Source organism: Eptesicus fuscus, chromosome 4, assembly GCF_027574615.1.
Source record: "Eptesicus fuscus isolate TK198812 chromosome 4, DD_ASM_mEF_20220401, whole genome shotgun sequence".
Lineage (NCBI taxonomy): Eukaryota > Metazoa > Chordata > Mammalia > Chiroptera > Vespertilionidae > Eptesicus > Eptesicus fuscus.
In genome coordinates this window covers 84,007,430-84,013,898 of record NC_072476.1, presented here as the reverse complement: position 1 = coordinate 84,013,898, position 6,469 = coordinate 84,007,430, and the positions used below count along the sequence as shown (strand labels likewise).

At 57.5% G+C, this 6,469-nt stretch overlaps 1 protein-coding gene across 1 annotated transcript in view; it reads left to right on the top strand.

The window, feature by feature from the left end:
* Positions 1-2,196: 2,196 nt before the first annotated feature.
* The window catches only part of TPPP (tubulin polymerization promoting protein), a 28,366-nt gene continuing 24,093 nt past the window's right edge, over positions 2,197-6,469 (top strand). Inside the window, exon 1 of the mRNA XM_008161824.3 lies at positions 2,197-2,254. The gene's annotated coding sequence lies outside the window, so the exon portion shown is untranslated. The remainder of the gene's footprint in view (positions 2,255-6,469) is intronic.

Genomic DNA, 6,469 nt, shown 5'->3' with positions numbered 1-6,469 from the left:
ATATAATTAGGGACCTCGACATGAGATCATCCTAGATTATCCGATGGCCCTAAATCCAACGAGAGTGTTGTTATAAGAGACACAGGGAAGAGGACAAACGGGGGTGTGGGCACATGAAGATGGAGGAAGAGGTTGGCAAAATCACTGCATTTATGTCAGAGCACTGAGCTGGCTTTGAAAAATGGAATTAAACCATCACCTGGCTGATACGATTATGGGAACATACTAGTAATGTTTTTCATTACTTCATTTGCATCGTTAATAACTTCCAGGCCTGTGTGGACAGAGAGGAGGCACAGCCCAGCTTCAACCTAAATCGGACAGAACTGTGAGTCGGGAAAGCGGGGCCTCGGGGGGACCCGCTTGAGTTCTCCCTGTTTCTCCAACTCTAAGTTTTCGGACTTGCCTGGCCTCTGGGGTATGGAACTCTTCAGGGGAATGAGAATTAGAAGCCCATCCTTGGGCCAGTTTTAAGCGGAAGTAGAAACCAGCGGGGTTGAGAGGAAGGCATTGGGACCCAGGACCATCATGAGGGCTGTGCAGCAGCCACCTGTGGCTCCCTGAGCATCAGGAAACCATGTTCTCTCACTCGTGGTCTGGTGGACAGCCACAACCTATCGCCCCTTCTCTGGCTCAGCACCCCAACTTCCTCTGTCGCCTTTGCCAGGCTCCCTGACCTGGCTGGACTCTGTGCTTCCACGGGCTGACTCCTGTGTCAGGCGCTTGTGGTTCAGTTGAGGTGCTGACAGCAGGACACACCTGGAGGATGGGTACGTGTGCGCAGGGGGTCTTCATTGAGGAGAATGAGGATAGAATCTAGAAGTGTTTGGAGGGAGGGCGTCTGCAGCTGGGAGAGTGAGGACAGAGCCTGTGTGTAGGGGGGCGAGGGGGGGGGGGGGCGGTTCTTCAGCCAGGACATTGAAGACAGAGCCTGGGGTGGGGTTCCTTGGCTAGTTCCAAGGGAACCATAGCAGTGAAGCTAGAAGTAACCTCAGGGCCACCCTCCGCCCTGGAGGCTGAGCCTCTCAGTAGCCTGAGGAGACCTCTTCCATTGGAGGGGTCCTGGAGGGTGAGAGGGAGACCCCTGCACCCCAAGTCCCAGCACTCTGGCCAGTACTCCCTGTCATCCCAGCTGGAGAACCTTCTGCTGAAGGCTGACCCGCCCCTCCCCTCTGCAGCGTGGGCAGCAGGTGTCCCAAAGAAAAGGGAAGGGAGGGGAGAGGAGAGGAGAGAAAAGAAGAGGAAAGAAAAGAAAAAAGAAAAGAAAAGAAAAGAAAAGAAAAGAAAAGAAAAGAAAAGAAAAGAAAAAAAAAAGAGAAAAGAAAACTGGAAGACGATTTCAGGATGACGCTTTTCACACAGGCAACCGGGGGAGACCCACATCGTCCATAGGAAGAAGGAAGGCCGAAAGCTGAGTGGACGGCTGAGGTGGGGGTGCAGCCGCTGCTTGTCCCCCGGGGAAGGCGAGCCAGCTGCCCATGGTGCTGCTGCTGGTGCTGGGCACGGACCTGCTGCCTGGCCTTGGTGCTCCACCCAGGTGCTCGCCGCACAACCCTTCCCCCGCGTGCCCTCTCCTCAAATCCCCGGACGCGACCCACTCCCCGCTCGCTGACCTTCCCACCTTCCGTGGGGTCCGAGTCCCCCGCCACCCCGGTCCCCTCCTGGCCCGAGCGAAGAGGCCAGTGCTCTCGTCCGCCCCATCCTGGAAGGCCTGTCTGCGCACCCATTCATCTTCCCTCCGCCTTCACCCTCCATCGCCAGCGTCCTGGCGGGAGGTGGCGCGGAGACCGGGCCCCGGCTGCGGGCCCTACGGGCACTGCCCCGCGAGGTTCCCACGGCCCTGGGCGGAGAGCCGGTGGCCGGCGCAGAGACGGCCTTGTAAGGCAGAGGCGGCGCTTGGACCGGCCTCCGGGAGGCCAGCGCGCTCCCCCGGCTTGGAAGGACCGGGGGCGGGGCCGCGGAGCGCCCGGGTGGGCTGGGGTGGGGGCCGGGGCGAGGCTGGAGGCAAGCTCGGGCCAGTGTGGGCGGGGCCGGGGTAGGCTTGGGTGGGGGTCTGGGGCGCGCGGGGCGCGTGGGGCGCTCGGGGTGGGGGCCGCGGAGCCGGGCGAAGCGAAGCTGGGGGGGCGTGAGCAGACCAGTGGGGGCGGGGCCGGGGCGGGGCCGGGGCGGTGGCGGCGCGAGCGCACCGCCAGGAACTCGGTTGCGCGCGGCCGAGTCGCGGAGGCGCCGCCGCAGCAGTCCCTGCGTCTGCGAGGTAAGCGATCGCGGGGCTCGGTACCGGGGCGCCGGGCAGACGGACACCCCTCGGGGACGCAGGGCCTCAGGCTAAGCCTGCGCAGCCCGCCACCTGCGCCGAGACTGCCAGGCGGTCGGCGCTGTGCAGGGTGCGGGAATGGAGACACGGGAGAGGCGGGCGGGGGGACTGGCGGTGCAAAGGACAGGAGGTTTATAATTGGGCCCCAAGCGAGGCACTTGGCCTTTCTTCGCAGAGGTGCCTCTTGCGCCTTCTTTCCTACGCCGCGCAGCAGCGTGTCTCCCCGCCCTTCGTGTCTAGCTGAGGGAGCGCTGTTTAGCGACGCCCGGGCCTGGGGTGCCGCTCCCCACGAGACAGTGGGAAATTGGGACTAAACGGGTTTGAAATGAAGCCACTGCCCTGCAGCACGGAACGGCCGTTTGTGTCCAGGGGCCCAGAATGAGCGTGATTCTGGGCAAGGGCTGCGCTGCCCCTCTCAGGGTCCCATCCCAATGGGTCCGGCACAAACGTCACCTTTCCCGGGCCGGGCCGAGGGTCAGGCCTACAGTCTGCAAATCTAAGCTTCCCAGGGGGTATTGTATTTTCTGATCGCCTGTGAGTACCGAACCCGCAAGATAAAGAGGTTGCTGCCGGTGCATTTCCCACGCACCTCTGGGGCCAGTGCCCGCCTTTGAGGGAGGGTCCTGAGAAACCCTTTATTCTGCCGTTTTGGTTTTGTACGGAAGCCTTGCGACGCGGGGGGGTGGGGGGGGAATTAATTCGCGCTTCCCTGTTGGGACTGCTATTTTGATAGGCGTTGTGTGTTCTCCGAGGATCCGACACCTTTTGGGACGCGCCGGCCATGCTGTCATCCACCTGCGCATTTCATTGGCTGATTCCCCTGACATTTATTAGATACTTGCGGAGTCCCTAGGGGACGCTGATAAAAGGACCCAGCAATCCTGGCCGCCACCGCCTCCAGGCACTCCCCACGGCCACCCTCTCCGGGAGCACAAGCTGGAGCCGGGGAGGGGGGTTGTCCCCAGAGCCTAGACCAGCCCCTGGCCTCTAGGAAGTGAGCAGTAAACTGACCTGAACTCTGAGTGCACTGGGATCACATCCGGGGATGTAGTGATGGGGCTGGGGAGGGAGAGCTCCAAACAGGCAGGAAATGGGTGTGTGTGTAGGGGGCGGCGAGACAGGCCTCAAGGCTTCCCCAACGCCTTAAACTGGATTCCAAGGTCCTGTCTCTGGTAACAGCCCCTGTTCCCCTCACACAGTGGGAGTCACAGGGCTCAGTGATGGGTGGTGGGGGGAGGTGGTGCTGTGAACTTTCTGGGAGCTCCTGTCTGCAAATGCATGCCAGTGAGGGTTCTGTAGGCATGTGGTTTCCAAAGGGGTCTGACTAAGAAAGGTACCACAATTTAAGGGCTACAATAAAAAAAAAAATGTATCTCCATCTCTTTGGAATGATGAGGTGATGGAGATTAGAGGAAGCTGTGCTGTAGTCTTATCTCTCCTGCGTTGTTTGGTTGATCTTCCTGGATCCTTTGAAGTTGCAACAAATAACTATGTACATGGTTATAAATGCTAATGGTGAAAAATGTGCACATTTCATAAAGAAAATTAAAACTACTCAGCGCGGATGGAGGTTTAAGAGAAACCTTTGAGCAGCCAGACTGTCCTCAGGGATGCTGCGTCCACGTGGCTTCCCTCCCCGGGGGGCAGCAGAGCTGTTCCCTGTGGAAGAGGCTGAGAAGCACTGGAAGTAGCAAAGGGAACACTTTGTAAAGTATATTGATTGTCCAGCCACTATGCTGTACACGTGAAACCAAAACAAAATAATATTGAAAGTAAGTTGTAATTGAAAGATTTTTTTTTTTAAGGAAAGGCTTCCTGGGGAGAGGCTGTGCTGACTTGGAGCCAGGCCTATATTTAGCTGGTGATGTTGCTGGTGAGGCTGGAGGAGCATGCACAGAGATGCCATCTGGGGATCTTGAGCAAGGGGCCCTGCGGCACCTTGAAGTATCAGGTCCTCCTCGGGCTGTGAGAGCCAGGCCCTGAGCTCCTTCCAGAAACTACTCTGGACTGAGGGTGGTTTGGGCATGGTGCCAAGTCCACCTGAGCCTACAAACCCAGAAGCAGGCAGATGCTGGGACTAGGCAGGAGAACGGACACCCACCGAGATCCTACTGCTTAAGTAACAGGTGGGAAGGAAGGAGTGGGGCTGCCTGGGTGGGGCCCACACTACCTGGGTCTCCCACTCCCGTGTGAGCCCTCTCCACTATTCAGCCCCCTCCTGGGAGACCAGCTTCCTCTTTGGTGGGGAGGTAGCCACAGTGTCATAATCCACGCCATCCCTAACCATGGCATCTCACCTCCGCAGAGCCTCCTGGGCAGCTTTCAAGTGCCAGTTCCTGGCAATGGCTTCACTTGGCCCTGCTGGGGTCACGGGGGGAGGGTGCAGGGTCTGCGATCCGTTGGCAGCCCCCCAGGAACTGCATATGGGGGAAGGGCAGCTCCCCACAGGAACGCAGCATCCAAATCCAGGAACTGTGTCCAAATCTCGGCTCCTGATAGAGGAATTAACACTGGTTTTCACTTCCATATTTTCCCTTTAACTGTACAAAGGCTTGTAATGGCAGCTCAGTTGTGGCTGTGATCAACTCTCTAAACGTCCAAATGCAGGACCTTCTTTGGGGAGCAAATGTAAAAAATCTTTCACAAAGTATAAGAAAATGATGGCTTTCTGACTTTTGCACCACTCTAAAATGTCTTCTGCAAGCCCCCATACGCTCGGAGACCTGAGCTTCTTAGCTGTGGGTACTGTGAGCTCATCCTTATAAGGACACGTTCACGCTGACTTTAAAAAAATAAATAAAAAAAATATAATATATATATATATATATATATATATATATATATGCTAGTGGCGGGTGTCCCTCAGCGCGGCCTGCACCCTCTCCAATCTGGGACCCCTCAGGGGATGTCTGACTGCCGGTTTAGGCCCGATCCCAAAGCAACAGTCGGACATCCCTTTCACAATCTGGGACTGCTGGCTCCTAACCGCTCATCTGCCTGCCTGCTTGATCACCCCTAACCACTCTGCCTGCCGGCCTGCTCGCCCCCAACTGCCCCCCCACCTCCTCCCGCACCGGCCTTCTTGCCCCCAACTGCCCCCCCTGCTGGCCTGCTCACCCCCAACTGCCCCCCGCTGACAGCCTGCTCGCCCCCAACTGCCCCTCCCCTCTGGCCTGATCACCCCTAACCGCCTCTGCCTTGGCCACCGCCACCATGGCTTTGTCCAGAAGGACATCTGGAAGGTCTCCCAGTCTAATTAGCATATTACCCTTTTATTAGTATAGATTTTTATTGATTTCAGAGAGGAAGGGAGAGGGAGAGAGAAATCAATGATGAGAAAATCATTGATTGACTGCCTCCTGCACGCCCCCCCACTGGGGATCAAGCCCACAACCCTGTCAGGTGCCCTAACTGGGTATTGAACCGTGGCTGCCTCCTGGTTCATAGGTCGACACTCAACCACTGAGCCACACCACCTGGGTGACTTTTTCTTTTTTAAATTAGATTTGTGAAAGGTCCTTACCCACCTGGAGTCCTTTATGCCCTCTTCTCCTGTGACACAGTGTCTCCACATGTCCCCAGCTTGTCTCCATCAGTCCCAAGTCTCTAATTTTTTTTGGCATGCTAAGTGGGGCATCCCATGTGGGCTCAACGTGATCTACCTGGGCCACTTTTCTGGAGATCTCATCCTGTAACCTTGTTGCACCCTTTTGTTCAGCAGATGTCTGAGCACCTGCCAGGTGCCAGGTGAGCTGGCGTGGCCTCCGCCCTAGGGAGCTCTCACTCTAGCTGGAATGTCACAAAACAGCCAGCGTCCTCTAGGTGACCTCATTTAAGCCTCACACTCCCCACTGTCTCATCTCCTCTTGGCGAGGGATGAGCCAGGCGGGCAGGTTGAGCTTCCCTGGGGGTGTGTGCATGTGGGCCTCACACCCAGGAGTCTGGCCCCAGTCAGTGTTAACTCAGATGACCCCTCACATCTGACTGGAGTGGACTCCCAGGAGCCTGCAGGGTGGTGCACTGCCCCTAAGGAAGCATGCTTCACACACCATGCGTGCCTCATGGTTCTCACCACTGTCCACTTGATGACCCTCAGCCCCTCCCCGTACCCCACTCCGCTCTGGTTTTCTAATGCTGTTCCACAGCCCATCCCAA